Source organism: Anomaloglossus baeobatrachus, chromosome 9 (assembly GCF_048569485.1).
Source record: "Anomaloglossus baeobatrachus isolate aAnoBae1 chromosome 9, aAnoBae1.hap1, whole genome shotgun sequence".
NCBI lineage: Eukaryota > Metazoa > Chordata > Amphibia > Anura > Aromobatidae > Anomaloglossus > Anomaloglossus baeobatrachus.
In genome coordinates this window covers 163,857,754-163,883,011 of record NC_134361.1, presented here as the reverse complement: position 1 = coordinate 163,883,011, position 25,258 = coordinate 163,857,754, and the positions used below count along the sequence as shown (strand labels likewise).

General features: G+C 47.2%; 17 non-coding genes and 3 pseudogenes across 17 annotated transcripts; all 20 read left to right on the top strand.

Moving 5' to 3' along the window:
* The first annotated feature begins 198 nt into the window (after positions 1-198).
* Positions 199-389, top strand: LOC142253939 (U2 spliceosomal RNA). Its single transcript, XR_012726968.1, has one exon. It is a non-coding gene; the product is annotated as a U2 spliceosomal RNA (small nuclear RNA).
* A 1,117-nt stretch (positions 390-1,506) lies between these two features.
* Positions 1,507-1,697, top strand: LOC142252856 (U2 spliceosomal RNA). The gene has a single exon (XR_012726222.1). It is a non-coding gene; the product is annotated as a U2 spliceosomal RNA (small nuclear RNA).
* A 1,117-nt stretch (positions 1,698-2,814) lies between these two features.
* On the top strand, positions 2,815-3,005 carry LOC142253938 (U2 spliceosomal RNA). Its single transcript, XR_012726967.1, has one exon. It is a non-coding gene; the product is annotated as a U2 spliceosomal RNA (small nuclear RNA).
* Positions 3,006-4,122: 1,117 nt separating this feature from the next.
* LOC142253891 (U2 spliceosomal RNA) lies at positions 4,123-4,313 on the top strand. Its single transcript, XR_012726921.1, has one exon. It is a non-coding gene; the product is annotated as a U2 spliceosomal RNA (small nuclear RNA).
* A 1,117-nt stretch (positions 4,314-5,430) lies between these two features.
* Positions 5,431-5,621, top strand: LOC142253937 (U2 spliceosomal RNA). Its single transcript, XR_012726966.1, has one exon. It is a non-coding gene; the product is annotated as a U2 spliceosomal RNA (small nuclear RNA).
* A 1,117-nt stretch (positions 5,622-6,738) lies between these two features.
* Positions 6,739-6,929, top strand: LOC142253935 (U2 spliceosomal RNA). Its single transcript, XR_012726964.1, has one exon. It is a non-coding gene; the product is annotated as a U2 spliceosomal RNA (small nuclear RNA).
* Positions 6,930-8,046: 1,117 nt separating this feature from the next.
* Positions 8,047-8,237, top strand: LOC142253934 (U2 spliceosomal RNA). Its single transcript, XR_012726963.1, has one exon. It is a non-coding gene; the product is annotated as a U2 spliceosomal RNA (small nuclear RNA).
* A 1,117-nt stretch (positions 8,238-9,354) lies between these two features.
* LOC142253700 (U2 spliceosomal RNA) lies at positions 9,355-9,496 on the top strand (annotated as a pseudogene).
* Positions 9,497-10,197: 701 nt separating this feature from the next.
* On the top strand, positions 10,198-10,390 carry LOC142253052 (U2 spliceosomal RNA). Its single transcript, XR_012726374.1, has one exon. It is a non-coding gene; the product is annotated as a U2 spliceosomal RNA (small nuclear RNA).
* A 1,322-nt stretch (positions 10,391-11,712) lies between these two features.
* LOC142253506 (U2 spliceosomal RNA) lies at positions 11,713-11,925 on the top strand (annotated as a pseudogene).
* A 1,117-nt stretch (positions 11,926-13,042) lies between these two features.
* LOC142253933 (U2 spliceosomal RNA) lies at positions 13,043-13,233 on the top strand. Its single transcript, XR_012726962.1, has one exon. It is a non-coding gene; the product is annotated as a U2 spliceosomal RNA (small nuclear RNA).
* A 1,110-nt stretch (positions 13,234-14,343) lies between these two features.
* On the top strand, positions 14,344-14,534 carry LOC142253932 (U2 spliceosomal RNA). Its single transcript, XR_012726961.1, has one exon. It is a non-coding gene; the product is annotated as a U2 spliceosomal RNA (small nuclear RNA).
* Positions 14,535-15,651: 1,117 nt separating this feature from the next.
* LOC142253931 (U2 spliceosomal RNA) lies at positions 15,652-15,842 on the top strand. The gene has a single exon (XR_012726960.1). It is a non-coding gene; the product is annotated as a U2 spliceosomal RNA (small nuclear RNA).
* A 1,117-nt stretch (positions 15,843-16,959) lies between these two features.
* Positions 16,960-17,150, top strand: LOC142253930 (U2 spliceosomal RNA). The gene has a single exon (XR_012726959.1). It is a non-coding gene; the product is annotated as a U2 spliceosomal RNA (small nuclear RNA).
* A 1,117-nt stretch (positions 17,151-18,267) lies between these two features.
* LOC142253929 (U2 spliceosomal RNA) lies at positions 18,268-18,458 on the top strand. Its single transcript, XR_012726958.1, has one exon. It is a non-coding gene; the product is annotated as a U2 spliceosomal RNA (small nuclear RNA).
* Positions 18,459-19,575: 1,117 nt separating this feature from the next.
* LOC142253928 (U2 spliceosomal RNA) lies at positions 19,576-19,766 on the top strand. Its single transcript, XR_012726957.1, has one exon. It is a non-coding gene; the product is annotated as a U2 spliceosomal RNA (small nuclear RNA).
* A 1,117-nt stretch (positions 19,767-20,883) lies between these two features.
* On the top strand, positions 20,884-21,074 carry LOC142253927 (U2 spliceosomal RNA). Its single transcript, XR_012726956.1, has one exon. It is a non-coding gene; the product is annotated as a U2 spliceosomal RNA (small nuclear RNA).
* Positions 21,075-22,191: 1,117 nt separating this feature from the next.
* On the top strand, positions 22,192-22,382 carry LOC142253926 (U2 spliceosomal RNA). The gene has a single exon (XR_012726955.1). It is a non-coding gene; the product is annotated as a U2 spliceosomal RNA (small nuclear RNA).
* Positions 22,383-23,499: 1,117 nt separating this feature from the next.
* LOC142253754 (U2 spliceosomal RNA) lies at positions 23,500-23,644 on the top strand (annotated as a pseudogene).
* Positions 23,645-24,341: 697 nt separating this feature from the next.
* Positions 24,342-24,537, top strand: LOC142253130 (U2 spliceosomal RNA). The gene has a single exon (XR_012726449.1). It is a non-coding gene; the product is annotated as a U2 spliceosomal RNA (small nuclear RNA).
* The last annotated feature ends 721 nt before the right edge of the window (positions 24,538-25,258 follow it).

Genomic DNA, 25,258 nt, shown 5'->3' with positions numbered 1-25,258 from the left:
CAGATTCATTGCAGTGGGCGGCGGCTGCAAAACGCACCATTCTTCTTGTTTTTGCTCTGCAAAGCAGCCTTTTCAAGGGTTGGCTTGGGTGACAAAATGTCTTGTGTAGGCGTGGGTTTGTCTCCCTCTCGCTCTCTCTCCCTAAGATGTGTCCGGCATAGGCCAGGGTGCCACTCGAGGCCCAAACCAATTCTGGTTATCGCTTCTCGGCCTTTTGGCTAAGATCAAGTGTAGTATCTGTTCTTATCAGTTTAATATCTGATACGTCCCCTATCTGGGGACCATATATTAAATGGATTTTTAGAACAGGGAGATGGAAAAAGAGCTTGCTCTGTCCACTCCACGCATTGACCTGGTATTGCAGTACCTCCAGGAACGGTGCACCCCTTCTTAACCCAGTTTCCAAAAGCAGAACTCGATTCACCTGATTCATATTAGCCCGATTAGCGAATTGAAATGAATTTTTATCTAACACACTTTTTACTTGCTTTATTCATCCAAATAGCAAACTCATCACCACTCAACTTCACCAACTCTGCTATGTCCCGTGCAGTATCTTGTTGTCAGTCTAATCTAGATCATGTGTAATTGAATGGAATAGATCCCTTTTGGACAAAGTGGAGTCAGATGCTGCAGTGACCACAGGTGTGAGAGGATCTACAATTGGCATCTGGTGTTATCTCTCTGCTTCCACTCCAAATAAAGTTACCTGTTGTTACCTGAACGTCAAATACTAAGAATGGGCGGCCTATGAAAGAATTAGTACTTTCATTAAGTATACTAAACCGGCTAATTGGGAATAGACAAACTGTAAAAAGCCCTCTGAGAAAGCCCCTCTCTAACCTTTGTTAGTAAGCTTTTCTGTAGCCTGCCTGTTGATGTATTTTCGGTTTGAACAGTGCACAACATGAAGAGACGGAACACTGGCGGCTTGTCACAATGCCCCCCGATGACATCACAATAGCGCTGCTGCCTAGAAAACAAGCTGCGCAGAAGAAGTTGTTCTTTGGGTGGGAGGGTGGGCTAGTGGAAGGAGGGGGCAATCTCTTTTTTTCCCGGGTGGTAGGGGGATGACAGGAGAAGGGAAGCGGGTGGTGAGAAAGGTACAGAGGGCAGGGTTTGGGGGCTGGGAAGGAAAGGGAAAAGATTAGGGTTTGGGGATGATGAAAGGGCTTTCTACGGGTAAGGATGGCAAAGGGTGGCAGTGACGGAAAGTCAGGCAACCTGTCCTGTCCGTCTTTTTGTATCGTGAATTGGAAAGACTGCAAGGGGGAGGGGAGTTGCTTGCGCCCTAAAGGAGGAGTTATTCAGATTCATTGCAGTGGGCGGCGGCTGCAAAACGCACCATTCTTCTTGTTTTTGCTCTGCAAAGCAGCCTTTTCAAGGGTTGGCTTGGGTGACAAAATGTCTTGTGTAGGCGTGGGTTTGTCTCCCTCTCGCTCTCTCTCCCTAAGATGTGTCCGGCATAGGCCAGGGTGCCACTCGAGGCCCAAACCAATTCTGGTTATCGCTTCTCGGCCTTTTGGCTAAGATCAAGTGTAGTATCTGTTCTTATCAGTTTAATATCTGATACGTCCCCTATCTGGGGACCATATATTAAATGGATTTTTAGAACAGGGAGATGGAAAAAGAGCTTGCTCTGTCCACTCCACGCATTGACCTGGTATTGCAGAACCTCCAGGAACGGTGCACCCCTTCTTAACCCAGTTTCCAAAAGCAGAACTCGATTCACCTGATTCATATTAGCCCGATTAGCGAATTGAAATGAATTTTTATCTAACACACTTTTTACTTGCTTTATTCATCCAAATAGCAAACTCATCACCACTCAACTTCACCAACTCTGCTATGTCCCGTGCAGTATCTTGTTGTCAGTCTAATCTAGATCATGTGTAATTGAATGGAATAGATCCCTTTTGGACAAAGTGGAGTCAGATGCTGCAGTGACCACAGGTGTGAGAGGATCTACAATTGGCATCTGGTGTTATCTCTCTGCTTCCACTCCAAATAAAGTTACCTGTTGTTACCTGAACGTCAAATACTAAGAATGGGCGGCCTATGAAAGAATTAGTACTTTCATTAAGTATACTAAACCGGCTAATTGGGAATAGACAAACTGTAAAAAGCCCTCTGAGAAAGCCCCTCTCTAACCTTTGTTAGTAAGCTTTTCTGTAGCCTGCCTGTTGATGTATTTTCGGTTTGAACAGTGCACAACATGAAGAGACGGAACACTGGCGGCTTGTCACAATGCCCCCCGATGACATCACAATAGCGCTGCTGCCTAGAAAACAAGCTGCGCAGAAGAAGTTGTTCTTTGGGTGGGAGGGTGGGCTAGTGGAAGGAGGGGGCAATCTCTTTTTTTCCCGGGTGGTAGGGGGATGACAGGAGAAGGGAAGCGGGTGGTGAGAAAGGTACAGAGGGCAGGGTTTGGGGGCTGGGAAGGAAAGGGAAAAGATTAGGGTTTGGGGATGATGAAAGGGCTTTCTACGGGTAAGGATGGCAAAGGGTGGCAGTGACGGAAAGTCAGGCAACCTGTCCTGTCCGTCTTTTTGTATCGTGAATTGGAAAGACTGCAAGGGGGAGGGGAGTTGCTTGCGCCCTAAAGGAGGAGTTATTCAGATTCATTGCAGTGGGCGGCGGCTGCAAAACGCACCATTCTTCTTGTTTTTGCTCTGCAAAGCAGCCTTTTCAAGGGTTGGCTTGGGTGACAAAATGTCTTGTGTAGGCGTGGGTTTGTCTCCCTCTCGCTCTCTCTCCCTAAGATGTGTCCGGCATAGGCCAGGGTGCCACTCGAGGCCCAAACCAATTCTGGTTATCGCTTCTCGGCCTTTTGGCTAAGATCAAGTGTAGTATCTGTTCTTATCAGTTTAATATCTGATACGTCCCCTATCTGGGGACCATATATTAAATGGATTTTTAGAACAGGGAGATGGAAAAAGAGCTTGCTCTGTCCACTCCACGCATTGACCTGGTATTGCAGTACCTCCAGGAACGGTGCACCCCTTCTTAACCCAGTTTCCAAAAGCAGAACTCGATTCACCTGATTCATATTAGCCCGATTAGCGAATTGAAATGAATTTTTATCTAACACACTTTTTACTTGCTTTATTCATCCAAATAGCAAACTCATCACCACTCAACTTCACCAACTCTGCTATGTCCCGTGCAGTATCTTGTTGTCAGTCTAATCTAGATCATGTGTAATTGAATGGAATAGATCCCTTTTGGACAAAGTGGAGTCAGATGCTGCAGTGACCACAGGTGTGAGAGGATCTACAATTGGCATCTGGTGTTATCTCTCTGCTTCCACTCCAAATAAAGTTACCTGTTGTTACCTGAACGTCAAATACTAAGAATGGGCGGCCTATGAAAGAATTAGTACTTTCATTAAGTATACTAAACCGGCTAATTGGGAATAGACAAACTGTAAAAAGCCCTCTGAGAAAGCCCCTCTCTAACCTTTGTTAGTAAGCTTTTCTGTAGCCTGCCTGTTGATGTATTTTCGGTTTGAACAGTGCACAACATGAAGAGACGGAACACTGGCGGCTTGTCACAATGCCCCCCGATGACATCACAATAGCGCTGCTGCCTAGAAAACAAGCTGCGCAGAAGAAGTTGTTCTTTGGGTGGGAGGGTGGGCTAGTGGAAGGAGGGGGCAATCTCTTTTTTTCCCGGGTGGTAGGGGGATGACAGGAGAAGGGAAGCGGGTGGTGAGAAAGGTACAGAGGGCAGGGTTTGGGGGCTGGGAAGGAAAGGGAAAAGATTAGGGTTTGGGGATGATGAAAGGGCTTTCTACGGGTAAGGATGGCAAAGGGTGGCAGTGACGGAAAGTCAGGCAACCTGTCCTGTCCGTCTTTTTGTATCGTGAATTGGAAAGACTGCAAGGGGGAGGGGAGTTGCTTGCGCCCTAAAGGAGGAGTTATTCAGATTCATTGCAGTGGGCGGCGGCTGCAAAACGCACCATTCTTCTTGTTTTTGCTCTGCAAAGCAGCCTTTTCAAGGGTTGGCTTGGGTGACAAAATGTCTTGTGTAGGCGTGGGTTTGTCTCCCTCTCGCTCTCTCTCCCTAAGATGTGTCCGGCATAGGCCAGGGTGCCACTCGAGGCCCAAACCAATTCTGGTTATCGCTTCTCGGCCTTTTGGCTAAGATCAAGTGTAGTATCTGTTCTTATCAGTTTAATATCTGATACGTCCCCTATCTGGGGACCATATATTAAATGGATTTTTAGAACAGGGAGATGGAAAAAGAGCTTGCTCTGTCCACTCCACGCATTGACCTGGTATTGCAGTACCTCCAGGAACAGTGCACCCCTTCTTAACCCAGTTTCCAAAAGCAGAACTCGATTCACCTGATTCATATTAGCCCGATTAGCGAATTGAAATGAATTTTTATCTAACACACTTTTTACTTGCTTTATTCATCCAAATAGCAAACTCATCACCACTCAACTTCACCAACTCTGCTATGTCCCGTGCAGTATCTTGTTGTCAGTCTAATCTAGATCATGTGTAATTGAATGGAATAGATCCCTTTTGGACAAAGTGGAGTCAGATGCTGCAGTGACCACAGGTGTGAGAGGATCTACAATTGGCATCTGGTGTTATCTCTCTGCTTCCACTCCAAATAAAGTTACCTGTTGTTACCTGAACGTCAAATACTAAGAATGGGCGGCCTATGAAAGAATTAGTACTTTCATTAAGTATACTAAACCGGCTAATTGGGAATAGACAAACTGTAAAAAGCCCTCTGAGAAAGCCCCTCTCTAACCTTTGTTAGTAAGCTTTTCTGTAGCCTGCCTGTTGATGTATTTTCGGTTTGAACAGTGCACAACATGAAGAGACGGAACACTGGCGGCTTGTCACAATGCCCCCCGATGACATCACAATAGCGCTGCTGCCTAGAACACAAGCTGCGCAGAAGAAGTTGTTCTTTGGGTGGGAGGGTGGGCTAGTGGAAGGAGGGGGCAATCTCTTTTTTTCCCGGGTGGTAGGGGGATGACAGGAGAAGGGAAGCGGGTGGTGAGAAAGGTACAGAGGGCAGGGTTTGGGGGCTGGGAAGGAAAGGGAAAAGATTAGGGTTTGGGGATGATGAAAGGGCTTTCTACGGGTAAGGATGGCAAAGGGTGGCAGTGACGGAAAGTCAGGCAACCTGTCCTGTCCGTCTTTTTGTATCGTGAATTGGAAAGACTGCAAGGGGGAGGGGAGTTGCTTGCGCCCTAAAGGAGGAGTTATTCAGATTCATTGCAGTGGGCGGCGGCTGCAAAACGCACCATTCTTCTTGTTTTTGCTCTGCAAAGCAGCCTTTTCAAGGGTTGGCTTGGGTGACAAAATGTCTTGTGTAGGCGTGGGTTTGTCTCCCTCTCGCTCTCTCTCCCTAAGATGTGTCCGGCATAGGCCAGGGTGCCACTCGAGGCCCAAACCAATTCTGGTTATCGCTTCTCGGCCTTTTGGCTAAGATCAAGTGTAGTATCTGTTCTTATCAGTTTAATATCTGATACGTCCCCTATCTGGGGACCATATATTAAATGGATTTTTAGAACAGGGAGATGGAAAAAGAGCTTGCTCTGTCCACTCCACGCATTGACCTGGTATTGCAGTACCTCCAGGAACGGTGCACCCCTTCTTAACCCAGTTTCCAAAAGCAGAACTCGATTCACCTGATTCATATTAGCCCGATTAGCGAATTGAAATGAATTTTTATCTAACACACTTTTTACTTGCTTTATTCATCCAAATAGCAAACTCATCACCACTCAACTTCACCAACTCTGCTATGTCCCGTGCAGTATCTTGTTGTCAGTCTAATCTAGATCATGTGTAATTGAATGGAATAGATCCCTTTTGGACAAAGTGGAGTCAGATGCTGCAGTGACCACAGGTGTGAGAGGATCTACAATTGGCATCTGGTGTTATCTCTCTGCTTCCACTCCAAATAAAGTTACCTGTTGTTACCTGAACGTCAAATACTAAGAATGGGCGGCCTATGAAAGAATTAGTACTTTCATTAAGTATACTAAACCGGCTAATTGGGAATAGACAAACTGTAAAAAGCCCTCTGAGAAAGCCCCTCTCTAACCTTTGTTAGTAAGCTTTTCTGTAGCCTGCCTGTTGATGTATTTTCGGTTTGAACAGTGCACAACATGAAGAGACGGAACACTGGCGGCTTGTCACAATGCCCCCCGATGACATCACAATAGCGCTGCTGCCTAGAAAACAAGCTGCGCAGAAGAAGTTGTTCTTTGGGTGGGAGGGTGGGCTAGTGGAAGGAGGGGGCAATCTCTTTTTTTCCCGGGTGGTAGGGGGATGACAGGAGAAGGGAAGCGGGTGGTGAGAAAGGTACAGAGGGCAGGGTTTGGGGGCTGGGAAGGAAAGGGAAAAGATTAGGGTTTGGGGATGATGAAAGGGCTTTCTACGGGTAAGGATGGCAAAGGGTGGCAGTGACGGAAAGTCAGGCAACCTGTCCTGTCCGTCTTTTTGTATCGTGAATTGGAAAGACTGCAAGGGGGAGGGGAGTTGCTTGCGCCCTAAAGGAGGAGTTATTCAGATTCATTGCAGTGGGCGGCGGCTGCAAAACGCACCATTCTTCTTGTTTTTGCTCTGCAAAGCAGCCTTTTCAAGGGTTGGCTTGGGTGACAAAATGTCTTGTGTAGGCGTGGGTTTGTCTCCCTCTCGCTCTCTCTCCCTAAGATGTGTCCGGCATAGGCCAGGGTGCCACTCGAGGCCCAAACCAATTCTGGTTATCGCTTCTCGGCCTTTTGGCTAAGATCAAGTGTAGTATCTGTTCTTATCAGTTTAATATCTGATACGTCCCCTATCTGGGGACCATATATTAAATGGATTTTTAGAACAGGGAGATGGAAAAAGAGCTTGCTCTGTCCACTCCACGCATTGACCTGGTATTGCAGTACCTCCAGGAACGGTGCACCCCTTCTTAACCCAGTTTCCAAAAGCAGAACTCGATTCACCTGATTCATATTAGCCCGATTAGCGAATTGAAATGAATTTTTATCTAACACACTTTTTACTTGCTTTATTCATCCAAATAGCAAACTCATCACCACTCAACTTCACCAACTCTGCTATGTCCCGTGCAGTATCTTGTTGTCAGTCTAATCTAGATCATGTGTAATTGAATGGAATAGATCCCTTTTGGACAAAGTGGAGTCAGATGCTGCAGTGACCACAGGTGTGAGAGGATCTACAATTGGCATCTGGTGTTATCTCTCTGCTTCCACTCCAAATAAAGTTACCTGTTGTTACCTGAACGTCAAATACTAAGAATGGGCGGCCTATGAAAGAATTAGTACTTTCATTAAGTATACTAAACCGGCTAATTGGGAATAGACAAACTGTAAAAAGCCCTCTGAGAAAGCCCCTCTCTAACCTTTGTTAGTAAGCTTTTCTGTAGCCTGCCTGTTGATGTATTTTCGGTTTGAACAGTGCACAACATGAAGAGACGGAACACTGGCGGCTTGTCACAATGCCCCCCGATGACATCACAATAGCGCTGCTGCCTAGAAAACAAGCTGCGCAGAAGAAGTTGTTCTTTGGGTGGGAGGGTGGGCTAGTGGAAGGAGGGGGCAATCTCTTTTTTTCCCGGGTGGTAGGGGGATGACAGGAGAAGGGAAGCGGGTGGTGAGAAAGGTACAGAGGGCAGGGTTTGGGGGCTGGGAAGGAAAGGGAAAAGATTAGGGTTTGGGGATGATGAAAGGGCTTTCTACGGGTAAGGATGGCAAAGGGTGGCAGTGACGGAAAGTCAGGCAACCTGTCCTGTCCGTCTTTTTGTATCGTGAATTGGAAAGACTGCAAGGGGGAGGGGAGTTGCTTGCGCCCTAAAGGAGGAGTTATTCAGATTCATTGCAGTGGGCGGCGGCTGCAAAACGCACCATTCTTCTTGTTTTTGCTCTGCAAAGCAGCCTTTTCAAGGGTTGGCTTGGGTGACAAAATGTCTTGTGTAGGCGTGGGTTTGTCTCCCTCTCGCTCTCTCTCCCTAAGATGTGTCCGGCATAGGCCAGGGTGCCACTCGAGGCCCAAACCAATTCTGGTTATCGCTTCTCGGCCTTTTGGCTAAGATCAAGTGTAGTATCTGTTCTTATCAGTTTAATATCTGATACGTCCCCTATCTGGGGACCATATATTAAATGGATTTTTAGAACAGGGAGATGGAAAAAGAGCTTGCTCTGTCCACTCCACGCATTGACCTGGTATTGCAGTACCTCCAGGAACGGTGCACCCCTTCTTAACCCAGTTTCCAAAAGCAGAACTCGATTCACCTGATTCATATTAGCCCGATTAGCGAATTGAAATGAATTTTTATCTAACACACTTTTTACTTGCTTTATTCATCCAAATAGAAAACTCATCACCACTCAACTTCACCAACTCTGCTATGTCCCGTGCAGTATCTTGTTGTCAGTCTAATCTAGATCATGTGTAATTGAATGGAATAGATCCCTTTTGGACAAAGTGGAGTCAGATGCTGCAGTGACCACAGGTGTGAGAGGATCTACAATTGGCATCTGGTGTTATCTCTCTGCTTCCACTCCAAATAAAGTTACCTGTTGTTACCTGAACGTCAAATACTAAGAATGGGCGGCCTATGAAAGAATTAGTACTTTCATTAAGTATACTAAACCGGCTAATTGGGAATAGACAAACTGTAAAAAGCCCTCTGAGAAAGCCCCTCTCTAACCTTTGTTAGTAAGCTTTTCTGTAGCCTGCCTGTTGATGTATTTTCGGTTTGAACAGTGCACAACATGAAGAGACGGAACACTGGCGGCTTGTCACAATGCCCCCCGATGACATCACAATAGCGCTGCTGCCTAGAAAACAAGCTGCGCAGAAGAAGTTGTTCTTTGGGTGGGAGGGTGGGCTAGTGGAAGGAGGGGGCAATCTCTTTTTTTCCCGGGTGGTAGGGGGATGACAGGAGAAGGGAAGCGGGTGGTGAGAAAGGTACAGAGGGCAGGGTTTGGGGGCTGGGAAGGAAAGGGAAAAGATTAGGGTTTGGGGATGATGAAAGGGCTTTCTACGGGTAAGGATGGCAAAGGGTGGCAGTGACGGAAAGTCAGGCAACCTGTCCTGTCCGTCTTTTTGTATCGTGAATTGGAAAGACTGCAAGGGGGAGGGGAGTTGCTTGCGCCCTAAAGGAGGAGTTATTCAGATTCATTGCAGTGGGCGGCGGCTGCAAAACGCACCATTCTTCTTGTTTTTGCTCTGCAAAGCAGCCTTTTCAAGGGTTGGCTTGGGTGACAAAATGTCTTGTGTAGGCGTGGGTTTGTCTCCCTCTCGCTCTCTCTCCCTAAGATGTGTCCGGCATAGGCCAGGGTGCCACTCGAGGCCCAAACCAATTCTGGTTATCGCTTCTCGGCCTTTTGGCTAAGATCAAGTGTAGTATCGTTCGAAAAGGTGGTTTAAGGCTCCGGCCACCTTAGTACAATGATGCAATGCACACTGGAAGGTTGCGCTTGTTAGTACTTTGGGAGGATAGTATATCCATCTAGAGGAAACCATGGCCCTACCAGGATCGAGGCTATTAGACTGAGTAAGTGTGGGGGCTATGGTGCAATGTGCCCCAGGATTGACGACCCTGGAGTGAGTCTGAGCTTGCTGGCTTTGGACCCCGGCAAGCCTTGGGCTCTGTAGCACACCGTACCTTGCCCTTTCATACTTTCTGAGCATATTGCTCTATCCCGGCCTTCTGGCTAGGAAGGGAAATTTTTAAAATCATGGTCGGAGGTCCGTTCAGCTTTGGGCTGAGAAACCAACACCCGGTTGGAGGTCCGGGTCAGCTTCGGCTGAGAAACCAACACCCGGTTGGAGGTCCGGGTCAGCTTCGGCTGAGAAACCAACACCCGGTTGGAGGTCCGGGTCAGCTTCGGCTGAGAAACCAACACCCGGTTGGAGGTCCGGTTAGCCTTGGGCTGAGAAACCAACACCGGTTGACGGTCCGGGCAGTTTCGGCTGCGAAACCAACAACTAGTAGCTCTCTACTCCACTTGGGTAAGATGCCTGGGTGGACGCTGGGAGCAACGACAAGGCTCAACCAGGCTTCGGCTTGGGGGAGCACCGAAGATCCCTGACCCTTGCTGTGGCCTTCTGGCTCGGAGGGACGGGGTTGATTTTTGGGGACCCTCTCCTCACGGAGGGGTCCACACGAATCCTAGCCTTTGCACTGTTTTTGGTGTGACTTCGGTCATGCATTTTTTGCGGTGCTTTGGAAAGCTTCATTAAATCAAAAATCTGTTCTTATCAGTTTAATATCTGATACGTCCCCTATCTGGGGACCATATATTAAATGGATTTTTAGAACAGGGAGATGGAAAAAGAGCTTGCTCTGTCCACTCCACGCATTGACCTGGTATTGCAGTACCTCCAGGAACGGTGCACCCCTTCTTAACCCAGTTTCCAAAAGCAGAACTCGATTCACCTGATTCATATTAGCCCGATTAGCGAATTGAAATGAATTTTTATCTAACACACTTTTTACTTGCTTTATTCATCCAAATAGCAAACTCATCACCACTCAACTTCACCAACTCTGCTATGTCCCGTGCAGTATCTTGTTGTCAGTCTAATCTAGATCATGTGTAATTGAATGGAATAGATCCCTTTTGGACAAAGTGGAGTCAGATGCTGCAGTGACCACAGGTGTGAGAGGATCTACAATTGGCATCTGGTGTTATCTCTCTGCTTCCACTCCAAATAAAGTTACCTGTTGTTACCTGAACGTCAAATACTAAGAATGGGCGGCCTATGAAAGAATTAGTACTTTCATTAAGTATACTAAACCGGCTAATTGGGAATAGACAAACTGTAAAAAGCCCTCTGAGAAAGCCCCTCTCTAACCTTTGTTAGTAAGCTTTTCTGTAGCCTGCCTGTTGATGTATTTTCGGTTTGAACAGTGCACAACATGAAGAGACGGAACACTGGCGGCTTGTCACAATGCCCCCCGATGACATCACAATAGCGCTGCTGCCTAGAAAACAAGCTGCGCAGAAGAAGTTGTTCTTTGGGTGGGAGGGTGGGCTAGTGGAAGGAGGGGGCAATCTCTTTTTTTCCCGGGTGGTAGGGGGATGACAGGAGAAGGGAAGCGGGTGGTGAGAAAGGTACAGAGGGCAGGGTTTGGGGGCTGGGAAGGAAAGGGAAAAGATTAGGGTTTGGGGATGATGAAAGGGCTTTCTACGGGTAAGGATGGCAAAGGGTGGCAGTGACGGAAAGTCAGGCAACCTGTCCTGTCCGTCTTTTTGTATCGTGAATTGGAAAGACTGCAAGGGGGAGGGGAGTTGCTTGCGCCCTAAAGGAGGAGTTATTCAGATTCATTGCAGTGGGCGGCGGCTGCAAAACGCACCATTCTTCTTGTTTTTGCTCTGCAAAGCAGCCTTTTCAAGGGTTGGCTTGGGTGACAAAATGTCTTGTGTAGGCGTGGGTTTGTCTCCCTCTCGCTCTCTCTCCCTAAGATGTGTCCGGCATAGGCCAGGGTGCCACTCGAGGCCCAAACCAATTCTGGTTATCGCTTCTCGGCCTTTTGGCTAAGATCAAGTGTAGTCCCTTCATTGGGTTTGCCTTGGTCTTGGCTGGGAGGGGCCTGGGCTTGCACAACCGCCGGCCTTGGGGATTGTTGCGCCTTTTGGTGCTTACGTCCCCTTTTGGCTGGTGGTTCCTGGGCTCGGGAGGCGATCACCTGCGGCACTGCGCTTTTGTGTGGTGGCCGATGACCGTTTTCTGAAATTTGCGGATGGAATCTAAAAAAAAAAAAAAAAAAAAAAAAAAAAAATCTGTTCTTATCAGTTTAATATCTGATACGTCCCCTATCTGGGGACCATATATTAAATGGATTTTTAGAACAGGGAGATGGAAAAAGAGCTTGCTCTGTCCACTCCACGCATTGACCTGGTATTGCAGTACCTCCAGGAACGGTGCACCCCTTCTTAACCCAGTTTCCAAAAGCAGAACTCGATTCACCTGATTCATATTAGCCCGATTAGCGAATTGAAATGAATTTTTATCTAACACACTTTTTACTTGCTTTATTCATCCAAATAGCAAACTCATCACCACTCAACTTCACCAACTCTGCTATGTCCCGTGCAGTATCTTGTTGTCAGTCTAATCTAGATCATGTGTAATTGAATGGAATAGATCCCTTTTGGACAAAGTGGAGTCAGATGCTGCAGTGACCACAGGTGTGAGAGGATCTACAATTGGCATCTGGTGTTATCTCTCTGCTTCCACTCCAAATAAAGTTACCTGTTGTTACCTGAACGTCAAATACTAAGAATGGGCGGCCTATGAAAGAATTAGTACTTTCATTAAGTATACTAAACCGGCTAATTGGGAATAGACAAACTGTAAAAAGCCCTCTGAGAAAGCCCCTCTCTAACCTTTGTTAGTAAGCTTTTCTGTAGCCTGCCTGTTGATGTATTTTCGGTTTGAACAGTGCACAACATGAAGAGACGGAACACTGGCGGCTTGTCACAATGCCCCCCGATGACATCACAATAGCGCTGCTGCCTAGAAAACAAGCTGCGCAGAAGAAGTTGTTCTTTGGGTGGGAGGGTGGGCTAGTGGAAGGAGGGGGCAATCTCTTTTTTTCCCGGGTGGTAGGGGGATGACAGGAGAAGGGAAGCGGGTGGTGAGAAAGGTACAGAGGGCAGGGTTTGGGGGCTGGGAAGGAAAGGGAAAAGATTAGGGTTTGGGGATGATGAAAGGGCTTTCTACGGGTAAGGATGGCAAAGGGTGGCAGTGACGGAAAGTCAGGCAACCTGTCCTGTCCGTCTTTTTGTATCGTGAATTGGAAAGACTGCAAGGGGGAGGGGAGTTGCTTGCGCCCTAAAGGAGGAGTTATTCAGATTCATTGCAGTGGGCGGCGGCTGCAAAACGCACCATTCTTCTTGTTTTTGCTCTGCAAAGCAGCCTTTTCAAGGGTTGGCTTGGGTGACAAAATGTCTTGTGTAGGCGTGGGTTTGTCTCCCTCTCGCTCTCTCTCCCTAAGATGTGTCCGGCATAGGCCAGGGTGCCACTCGAGGCCCAAACCAATTCTGGTTATCGCTTCTCGGCCTTTTGGCTAAGATCAAGTGTAGTATCTGTTCTTATCAGTTTAATATCTGATACGTCCCCTATCTGGGGACCATATATTAAATGGATTTTTAGAACAGGGAGATGGAAAAAGAGCTTGCTCTGTCCACTCCACGCATTGACCTGGTATTGCAGTACCTCCAGGAACGGTGCACCCCTTCTTAACCCAGTTTCCAAAAGCAGAACTCGATTCACCTGATTCATATTAGCCCGATTAGCGAATTGAAATGAATTTTTATCTAACACACTTTTTACTTGCTTTATTCATCCAAATAGCAAACTCATCACCACTCAACTTCACCAACTCTGCTATGTCCCGTGCAGTATCTTGTTGTCAGTCTAATCTAGATCATGTGTAATTGAATGGAATAGATCCCTTTTGGACAAAGTGGAGTCAGATGCTGCAGTGACCACAGGTGTGAGAGGATCTACAATTGGCATCTGGTGTTATCTCTCTGCTTCCACTCCAAATAAAGTTACCTGTTGTTACCTGAACGTCAAATACTAAGAATGGGCGGCCTATGAAAGAATTAGTACTTTCATTAAGTATACTAAACCGGCTAATTGGGAATAGACAAACTGTAAAAAGCCCTCTGAGAAAGCCCCTCTCTAACCTTTGTTAGTAAGCTTTTCTGTAGCCTGCCTGTTGATGTATTTTCGGTTTGAACAGTGCACAACATGAAGAGACGGAACACTGGCGGCTTGTCACAATGCCCCCCGATGACATCACAATAGCGCTGCTGCCTAGAAAACAAGCTGCGCAGAAGAAGTTGTTCTTTGGGTGGGAGGGTGGGCTAGTGGAAGGAGGGGGCAATCTCTTTTTTTCCCGGGTGGTAGGGGGATGACAGGAGAAGGGAAGCGGGTGGTGAGAAAGGTACAGAGGGCAGGGTTTGGGGGCTGGGAAGGAAAGGGAAAAGATTAGGGTTTGGGGATGATGAAAGGGCTTTCTACGGGTAAGGATGGCAAAGGGTGGCAGTGACGGAAAGTCAGGCAACCTGTCCTGTCCGTCTTTTTGTATCGTGAATTGGAAAGACTGCAAGGGGGAGGGGAGTTGCTTGCGCCCTAAAGGAGGAGTTATTCAGATTCATTGCAGTGGGCGGCGGCTGCAAAACGCACCATTCTTCTTGTTTTTGCTCTGCAAAGCAGCCTTTTCAAGGGTTGGCTTGGGTGACAAAATGTCTTGTGTAGTTTGTCTCCCTCTCGCTCTCTCTCCCTAAGATGTGTCCGGCATAGGCCAGGGTGCCACTCGAGGCCCAAACTAATTCTGGTTATCGCTTCTCGGCCTTTTGGCTAAGATCAAGTGTAGTATCTGTTCTTATCAGTTTAATATCTGATACGTCCCCTATCTGGGGACCATATATTAAATGGATTTTTAGAACAGGGAGATGGAAAAAGAGCTTGCTCTGTCCACTCCACGCATTGACCTGGTATTGCAGTACCTCCAGGAACGGTGCACCCCTTCTTAACCCAGTTTCCAAAAGCAGAACTCGATTCACCTGATTCATATTAGCCCGATTAGCGAATTGAAATGAATTTTTATCTAACACACTTTTTACTTGCTTTATTCATCCAAATAGCAAACTCATCACCACTCAACTTCACCAACTCTGCTATGTCCCGTGCAGTATCTTGTTGTCAGTCTAATCTAGATCATGTGTAATTGAATGGAATAGATCCCTTTTGGACAAAGTGGAGTCAGATGCTGCAGTGACCACAGGTGTGAGAGGATCTACAATTGGCACCTGGTGTTATCTCTCTGCTTCCACTCCAAATAAAGTTACCTGTTGTTACCTGAACGTCAAATACTAAGAATGGGCGGCCTATGAAAGAATTAGTACTTTCATTAAGTATACTAAACCGGCTAATTGGGAATAGACAAACTGTAAAAAGCCCTCTGAGAAAGCCCCTCTCTAACCTTTGTTAGTAAGCTTTTCTGTAGCCTGCCTGTTGATGTATTTTCGGTTTGAACAGTGCACAACATGAAGAGACGGAACACTGGCGGCTTGTCACAATGCCCCCCGATGACATCACAATAGCGCTGCTGCCTAGAAAACAAGCTGCGCAGAAGAAGTTGTTCTTTGGGTGGGAGGGTGGGCTAGTGGAAGGAGGGGGCAATCTCTTTTTTTCCCGGGTGGTAGGGGGATGACAGGAGAAGGGAAGCGGGTGGTGAGAAAGGTACAGAGGGCAGGGTTTGGGGGCTGGGAAGGAAAGGGAAAAGATTAGGGTTTGGGGATGATGAAAGGGCTTTCTACGGGTAAGGATGGCAAAGGGTGGCAGTGACGGAAAGTCAGGCAACCTGTCCTGTCCGTCTTTTTGTATCGTGAATTGGAAAGACTGCAAGGGGGAGGGGAGTTGCTTGCGCCCTAAAGGAGGAGTTATTCAGATTCATTGCAGTGGGCGGCGGCTGCAAAACGCACCATTCTTCTTGTTTTTGCTCTGCAAAGCAGCCTTTTCAAGGGTTGGCTTGGGTGACAAAATGTCTTGTGTAGGCGTGGGTTTGTCTCCCTCTCGCTCTCTCTCCCTAAGATGTGTCCGGCATAGGCCAGGGTGCCACTCGAGGCCCAAACCAATTCTGGTTATCGCTTCTCGGCCTTTTGGCTAAGATCAAGTGTAGTATCTGTTCTTATCAGTTTAATATCTGATACGTCCCCTATCTGGGGACCATATATTAAATGGATTTTTAGAACAGGGAGATGGAAAAAGAGCTTGCTCTGTCCACTCCACGCATTGACCTGGTATTGCAGTACCTCCAGGAACGGTGCACCCCTTCTTAACCCAGTTTCCAAAAGCAGAACTCGATTCACCTGATTCATATTAGCCCGATTAGCGAATTGAAATGAATTTTTATCTAACACACTTTTTACTTGCTTTATTCATCCAAATAGCAAACTCATCACCACTCAACTTCACCAACTCTGCTATGTCCCGTGCAGTATCTTGTTGTCAGTCTAATCTAGATCATGTGTAATTGAATGGAATAGATCCCTTTTGGACAAAGTGGAGTCAGATGCTGCAGTGACCACAGGTGTGAGAGGATCTACAATTGGCATCTGGTGTTATCTCTCTGCTTCCACTCCAAATAAAGTTACCTGTTGTTACCTGAACGTCAAATACTAAGAATGGGCGGCCTATGAAAGAATTAGTACTTTCATTAAGTATACTAAACCGGCTAATTGGGAATAGACAAACTGTAAAAAGCCCTCTGAGAAAGCCCCTCTCTAACCTTTGTTAGTAAGCTTTTCTGTAGCCTGCCTGTTGATGTATTTTCGGTTTGAACAGTGCACAACATGAAGAGACGGAACACTGGCGGCTTGTCACAATGCCCCCCGATGACATCACAATAGCGCTGCTGCCTAGAAAACAAGCTGCGCAGAAGAAGTTGTTCTTTGGGTGGGAGGGTGGGCTAGTGGAAGGAGGGGGCAATCTCTTTTTTTCCCGGGTGGTAGGGGGATGACAGGAGAAGGGAAGCGGGTGGTGAGAAAGGTACAGAGGGCAGGGTTTGGGGGCTGGGAAGGAAAGGGAAAAGATTAGGGTTTGGGGATGATGAAAGGGCTTTCTACGGGTAAGGATGGCAAAGGGTGGCAGTGACGGAAAGTCAGGCAACCTGTCCTGTCCGTCTTTTTGTATCGTGAATTGGAAAGACTGCAAGGGGGAGGGGAGTTGCTTGCGCCCTAAAGGAGGAGTTATTCAGATTCATTGCAGTGGGCGGCGGCTGCAAAACGCACCATTCTTCTTGTTTTTGCTCTGCAAAGCAGCCTTTTTAAGGGTTGGCTTGGGTGACAAAATGTCTTGTGTAGGCGTGGGTTTGTCTCCCTCTCGCTCTCTCTCCCTAAGATGTGTCCGGCATAGGCCAGGGTGCCACTCGAGGCCCAAACCAATTCTGGTTATCGCTTCTCGGCCTTTTGGCTAAGATCAAGTGTAGTATCTGTTCTTATCAGTTTAATATCTGATACGTCCCCTATCTGGGGACCATATATTAAATGGATTTTTAGAACAGGGAGATGGAAAAAGAGCTTGCTCTGTCCACTCCACGCATTGACCTGGTATTGCAGTACCTCCAGGAACGGTGCACCCCTTCTTAACCCAGTTTCCAAAAGCAGAACTCGATTCACCTGATTCATATTAGCCCGATTAGCGAATTGAAATGAATTTTTATCTAACACACTTTTTACTTGCTTTATTCATCCAAATAGCAAACTCATCACCACTCAACTTCACCAACTCTGCTATGTCCCGTGCAGTATCTTGTTGTCAGTCTAATCTAGATCATGTGTAATTGAATGGAATAGATCCCTTTTGGACAAAGTGGAGTCAGATGCTGCAGTGACCACAGGTGTGAGAGGATCTACAATTGGCATCTGGTGTTATCTCTCTGCTTCCACTCCAAATAAAGTTACCTGTTGTTACCTGAACGTCAAATACTAAGAATGGGCGGCCTATGAAAGAATTAGTACTTTCATTAAGTATACTAAACCGGCTAATTGGGAATAGACAAACTGTAAAAAGCCCTCTGAGAAAGCCCCTCTCTAACCTTTGTTAGTAAGCTTTTCTGTAGCCTGCCTGTTGATGTATTTTCGGTTTGAACAGTGCACAACATGAAGAGACGGAACACTGGCGGCTTGTCACAATGCCCCCCGATGACATCACAATAGCGCTGCTGCCTAGAAAACAAGCTGCGCAGAAGAAGTTGTTCTTTGGGTGGGAGGGTGGGCTAGTGGAAGGAGGGGGCAATCTCTTTTTTTCCCGGGTGGTAGGGGGATGACAGGAGAAGGGAAGCGGGTGGTGAGAAAGGTACAGAGGGCAGGGTTTGGGGGCTGGGAAGGAAAGGGAAAAGATTAGGGTTTGGGGATGATGAAAGGGCTTTCTACGGGTAAGGATGGCAAAGGGTGGCAGTGACGGAAAGTCAGGCAACCTGTCCTGTCCGTCTTTTTGTATCGTGAATTGGAAAGACTGCAAGGGGGAGGGGAGTTGCTTGCGCCCTAAAGGAGGAGTTATTCAGATTCATTGCAGTGGGCGGCGGCTGCAAAACGCACCATTCTTCTTGTTTTTGCTCTGCAAAGCAGCCTTTTCAAGGGTTGGCTTGGGTGACAAAATGTCTTGTGTAGGCGTGGGTTTGTCTCCCTCTCGCTCTCTCTCCCTAAGATGTGTCCGGCATAGGCCAGGGTGCCACTCGAGGCCCAAACCAATTCTGGTTATCGCTTCTCGGCCTTTTGGCTAAGATCAAGTGTAGTATCTGTTCTTATCAGTTTAATATCTGATACGTCCCCTATCTGGGGACCATATATTAAATGGATTTTTAGAACAGGGAGATGGAAAAAGAGCTTGCTCTGTCCACTCCACGCATTGACCTGGTATTGCAGTACCTCCAGGAACGGTGCACCCCTTCTTAACCCAGTTTCCAAAAGCAGAACTCGATTCACCTGATTCATATTAGCCCGATTAGCGAATTGAAATGAATTTTTATCTAACACACTTTTTACTTGCTTTATTCATCCAAATAGCAAACTCATCACCACTCAACTTCACCAACTCTGCTATGTCCCGTGCAGTATCTTGTTGTCAGTCTAATCTAGATCATGTGTAATTGAATGGAATAGATCCCTTTTGGACAAAGTGGAGTCAGATGCTGCAGTGACCACAGGTGTGAGAGGATCTACAATTGGCATCTGGTGTTATCTCTCTGCTTCCACTCCAAATAAAGTTACCTGTTGTTACCTGAACGTCAAATACTAAGAATGGGCGGCCTATGAAAGAATTAGTACTTTCATTAAGTATACTAAACCGGCTAATTGGGAATAGACAAACTGTAAAAAGCCCTCTGAGAAAGCCCCTCTCTAACCTTTGTTAGTAAGCTTTTCTGTAGCCTGCCTGTTGATGTATTTTCGGTTTGAACAGTGCACAACATGAAGAGACGGAACACTGGCGGCTTGTCACAATGCCCCCCGATGACATCACAATAGCGCTGCTGCCTAGAAAACAAGCTGCGCAGAAGAAGTTGTTCTTTGGGTGGGAGGGTGGGCTAGTGGAAGGAGGGGGCAATCTCTTTTTTTCCCGGGTGGTAGGGGGATGACAGGAGAAGGGAAGCGGGTGGTGAGAAAGGTACAGAGGGCAGGGTTTGGGGGCTGGGAAGGAAAGGGAAAAGATTAGGGTTTGGGGATGATGAAAGGGCTTTCTACGGGTAAGGATGGCAAAGGGTGGCAGTGACGGAAAGTCAGGCAACCTGTCCTGTCCGTCTTTTTGTATCGTGAATTGGAAAGACTGCAAGGGGGAGGGGAGTTGCTTGCGCCCTAAAGGAGGAGTTATTCAGATTCATTGCAGTGGGCGGCGGCTGCAAAACGCACCATTCTTCTTGTTTTTGCTCTGCAAAGCAGCCTTTTCAAGGGTTGGCTTGGGTGACAAAATGTCTTGTGTAGGCGTGGGTTTGTCTCCCTCTCGCTCTCTCTCCCTAAGATGTGTCCGGCATAGGCCAGGGTGCCACTCGAGGCCCAAACCAATTCTGGTTATCGCTTCTCGGCCTTTTGGCTAAGATCAAGTGTAGTATCTGTTCTTATCAGTTTAATATCTGATACGTCCCCTATCTGGGGACCATATATTAAATGGATTTTTAGAACAGGGAGATGGAAAAAGAGCTTGCTCTGTCCACTCCACGCATTGACCTGGTATTGCAGTACCTCCAGGAACGGTGCACCCCTTCTTAACCCAGTTTCCAAAAGCAGAACTCGATTCACCTGATTCATATTAGCCCGATTAGCGAATTGAAATGAATTTTTATCTAACACACTTTTTACTTGCTTTATTCATCCAAATAGCAAACTCATCACCACTCAACTTCACCAACTCTGCTATGTCCCGTGCAGTATCTTGTTGTCAGTCTAATCTAGATCATGTGTAATTGAATGGAATAGATCCCTTTTGGACAAAGTGGAGTCAGATGCTGCAGTGACCACAGGTGTGAGAGGATCTACAATTGGCATCTGGTGTTATCTCTCTGCTTCCACTCCAAATAAAGTTACCTGTTGTTACCTGAACGTCAAATACTAAGAATGGGCGGCCTATGAAAGAATTAGTACTTTCATTAAGTATACTAAACCGGCTAATTGGGAATAGACAAACTGTAAAAAGCCCTCTGAGAAAGCCCCTCTCTAACCTTTGTTAGTAAGCTTTTCTGTAGCCTGCCTGTTGATGTATTTTCGGTTTGAACAGTGCACAACATGAAGAGACGGAACACTGGCGGCTTGTCACAATGCCCCCCGATGACATCACAATAGCGCTGCTGCCTAGAAAACAAGCTGCGCAGAAGAAGTTGTTCTTTGGGTGGGAGGGTGGGCTAGTGGAAGGAGGGGGCAATCTCTTTTTTTCCCGGGTGGTAGGGGGATGACAGGAGAAGGGAAGCGGGTGGTGAGAAAGGTACAGAGGGCAGGGTTTGGGGGCTGGGAAGGAAAGGGAAAAGATTAGGGTTTGGGGATGATGAAAGGGCTTTCTACGGGTAAGGATGGCAAAGGGTGGCAGTGACGGAAAGTCAGGCAACCTGTCCTGTCCGTCTTTTTGTATCGTGAATTGGAAAGACTGCAAGGGGGAGGGGAGTTGCTTGCGCCCTAAAGGAGGAGTTATTCAGATTCATTGCAGTGGGCGGCGGCTGCAAAACGCACCATTCTTCTTGTTTTTGCTCTGCAAAGCAGCCTTTTCAAGGGTTGGCTTGGGTGACAAAATGTCTTGTGTAGGCGTGGGTTTGTCTCCCTCTCGCTCTCTCTCCCTAAGATGTGTCCGGCATAGGCCAGGGTGCCACTCGAGGCCCAAACCAATTCTGGTTATCGCTTCTCGGCCTTTTGGCTAAGATCAAGTGTAGTATCTGTTCTTATCAGTTTAATATCTGATACGTCCCCTATCTGGGGACCATATATTAAATGGATTTTTAGAACAGGGAGATGGAAAAAGAGCTTGCTCTGTCCACTCCACGCATTGACCTGGTATTGCAGTACCTCCAGGAACGGTGCACCCCTTCTTAACCCAGTTTCCAAAAGCAGAACTCGATTCACCTGATTCATATTAGCCCGATTAGCGAATTGAAATGAATTTTTATCTAACACACTTTTTACTTGCTTTATTCATCCAAATAGCAAACTCATCACCACTCAACTTCACCAACTCTGCTATGTCCCGTGCAGTATCTTGTTGTCAGTCTAATCTAGATCATGTGTAATTGAATGGAATAGATCCCTTTTGGACAAAGTGGAGTCAGATGCTGCAGTGACCACAGGTGTGAGAGGATCTACAATTGGCATCTGGTGTTATCTCTCTGCTTCCACTCCAAATAAAGTTACCTGTTGTTACCTGAACGTCAAATACTAAGAATGGGCGGCCTATGAAAGAATTAGTACTTTCATTAAGTATACTAAACCGGCTAATTGGGAATAGACAAACTGTAAAAAGCCCTCTGAGAAAGCCCCTCTCTAACCTTTGTTAGTAAGCTTTTCTGTAGCCTGCCTGTTGATGTATTTTCGGTTTGAACAGTGCACAACATGAAGAGACGGAACACTGGCGGCTTGTCACAATGCCCCCCGATGACATCACAATAGCGCTGCTGCCTAGAAAACAAGCTGCGCAGAAGAAGTTGTTCTTTGGGTGGGAGGGTGGGCTAGTGGAAGGAGGGGGCAATCTCTTTTTTTCCCGGGTGGTAGGGGGATGACAGGAGAAGGGAAGCGGGTGGTGAGAAAGGTACAGAGGGCAGGGTTTGGGGGCTGGGAAGGAAAGGGAAAAGATTAGGGTTTGGGGATGATGAAAGGGCTTTCTACGGGTAAGGATGGCAAAGGGTGGCAGTGACGGAAAGTCAGGCAACCTGTCCTGTCCGTCTTTTTGTATCGTGAATTGGAAAGACTGCAAGGGGGAGGGGAGTTGCTTGCGCCCTAAAGGAGGAGTTATTCAGATTCATTGCAGTGGGCGGCGGCTGCAAAACGCACCATTCTTCTTGTTTTTGCTCTGCAAAGCAGCCTTTTCAAGGGTTGGCTTGGGTGACAAAATGTCTTGTGTAGGCGTGGGTTTGTCTCCCTCTCGCTCTCTCTCCCTAAGATGTGTCCGGCATAGGCCAGGGTGCCACTCGAGGCCCAAACCAATTCTGGTTATCGCTTCTCGGCCTTTTGGCTAAGATCAAGTGTAGTATCTGTTCTTATCAGTTTAATATCTGATACGTCCCCTATCTGGGGACCATATATTAAATGGATTTTTAGAACAGGGAGATGGAAAAAGAGCTTGCTCTGTCCACTCCACGCATTGACCTGGTATTGCAGTACCTCCAGGAACGGTGCACCCCTTCTTAACCCAGTTTCCAAAAGCAGAACTTGATTCACCTGATTCATATTAGCCCGATTAGCGAATTGAAATGAATTTTTATCTAACACACTTTTTACTTGCTTTATTCATCCAAATAGCAAACTCATCACCACTCAACTTCACCAACTCTGCTATGTCCCGTGCAGTATCTTGTTGTTAGTCTAATCTAGATCATGTGTAATTGAATGGAATAGATCCCTTTTGGACAAAGTGGAGTCAGATGCTGCAGTGACCACAGGTGTGAGAGGATCTACAATTGGCATCTGGTGTTATCTCTCTGCTTCCACTCCAAATAAAGTTACCTGTTGTTACCTGAACGTCAAATACTAAGAATGGGCGGCCTATGAAAGAATTAGTACTTTCATTAAGTATACTAAACCGGCTAATTGGGAATAGACAAACTGTAAAAAGCCCTCTGAGAAAGCCCCTCTCTAACCTTTGTTAGTAAGCTTTTCTGTAGCCTGCCTGTTGATGTATTTTCGGTTTGAACAGTGCACAACATGAAGAGACGGAACACTGGCGGCTTGTCACAATGCCCCCCGATGACATCACAATAGCGCTGCTGCCTAGAAAACAAGCTGCGCAGAAGAAGTTGTTCTTTGGGTGGGAGGGTGGGCTAGTGGAAGGAGTGGGCAATCTCTTTTTTTCCCGGGTGGTAGGGGGATGACAGGAGAAGGGAAGCGGGTGGTGAGAAAGGTACAGAGGGCAGGGTTTGGGGGCTGGGAAGGAAAGGGAAAAGATTAGGGTTTGGGGATGATGAAAGGGCTTTCTACGGGTAAGGATGGCAAAGGGTGGCAGTGACGGAAAGTCAGGCAACCTGTCCTGTCCGTCTTTTTGTATCGTGAATTGGAAAGACTGCAAGGGGGAGGGGAGTTGCTTGCGCCCTAAAGGAGGAGTTATTCAGATTCATTGCAGTGGGCGGCGGCTGCAAAACGCACCATTCTTCTTGTTTTTGCTCTGCAAAGCAGCCTTTTCAAGGGTTGGCTTGGGTGACAAAATGTCTTGTGTAGGCGTGGGTTTGTCTCCCTCTCGCTCTCTCTCCCTAAGATGTGTCCGGCATAGGCCAGGGTGCCACTCGAGGCCCAAACCAATTCTGGTTATCGCTTCTCGGCCTTTTGGCTAAGATCAAGTGTAGTAGTATCGTTTGAAAAGGTGGTTTAAGGCTCCGGCCACCTTAGTACAATGATGCAATGCACACTGGAAGGTTGCGCTTGTTAGTACTTTAGGAGGATAGTATATCCATCTAGAGGAAACCATGGCCCTACCAGGATCGAGGCTATTAGACTGAGTAAGTGTGGGGGTTATGGTGCAATGTGCCCCAGGAATGGACACCCTGGAGGGAGTCTGAACTTGCTAGGTTGGGACCCTGGTAAGCCTCAGACTCTGTCGCACGCCGCGCCTTGCCTATTCATACTTTCCAAGCATATTGCCCTATCCCGGCCTTCTGGCTAAGAAGGGAAATTTTTATAATCCCGGTCGGAGGTCCGGTCAGCTTTGGGCTGAGAAACCAACACTCGGTTGGAGGTCCGGGTCAGCTTTGGCTGAGAAACCAACACCCGGTTGGAGGTCCGGTTAGCCTTGGGCTGAGAAACCAACACCCGGTTGGAGGTCCGGTCAGCCTTGGGCTGAGAAACCAACACCCGGTTGGAGGTCCGGTCAGCCTTGGGCTGAGAAACCAACACCGGTTGACGGTCCGGGCAGTCTCGGCTGCGAAACCAACGACTAGTAGCTCCCTACTCCACTTGGGTAAGATGCCTCGGTGGACGCTGGGAGCAACAACAAGGCTCAACCAGGCTTCGGCTTGGGGGAGCACCGAAGATCCCTGACCCTCGCTGTGGCCTTCTGGCTCGGAGGGACGGGGTTGATTTTTGGGGATCCTCTTCTCACGGAGGGGTCCACACGAATCCTAGCCTTTGCACTGTTTTTGGTGTGACTTCGGTCATGCATTTTTGCGGTGCTTTGGAAAGCTTCATTAAATCAAAAATCTGTTCTTATCAGTTTAATATCTGATACGTCCCCTATCTGGGGACCATATATTAAATGGATTTTTAGAACAGGGAGATGGAAAAAGAGCTTGCTCTGTCCACTCCACGCATTGACCTGGTATTGCAGTACCTCCAGGAACGGTGCACCCCTTCTTAACCCAGTTTCCAAAAGCAGAACTCGATTCACCTGATTCATATTAGCCCGATTAGCGAATTGAAATGAATTTTTATCTAACACACTTTTTACTTGCTTTATTCATCCAAATAGCAAACTCATCACCACTCAACTTCACCAACTCTGCTATGTCCCGTGCAGTATCTTGTTGTCAGTCTAATCTAGATCATGTGTAATTGAATGGAATAGATCCCTTTTGGACAAAGTGGAGTCAGATGCTGCAGTGACCACAGGTGTGAGAGGATCTACAATTGGCATCTGGTGTTATCTCTCTGCTTCCACTCCAAATAAAGTTACCTGTTGTTACCTGAACGTCAAATACTAAGAATGGGCGGCCTATGAAAGAATTAGTACTTTCATTAAGTATACTAAACCGGCTAATTGGGAATAGACAAACTGTAAAAAGCCCTCTGAGAAAGCCCCTCTCTAACCTTTGTTAGTAAGCTTTTCTGTAGCCTGCCTGTTGATGTATTTTCGGTTTGAACAGTGCACAACATGAAGAGACGGAACACTGGCGGCTTGTCACAATGCCCCCCGATGACATCACAATAGCGCTCCTGCCTAGAAAACAAGCTGCGCAGAAGAAGTTGTTCTTTGGGTGGGAGGGTGGGCTAGTGGAAGGAGGGGGCAATCTCTTTTTTTCCCGGGTGGTAGGGGGATGACAGGAGAAGGGAAGCGGGTGGTGAGAAAGGTACAGA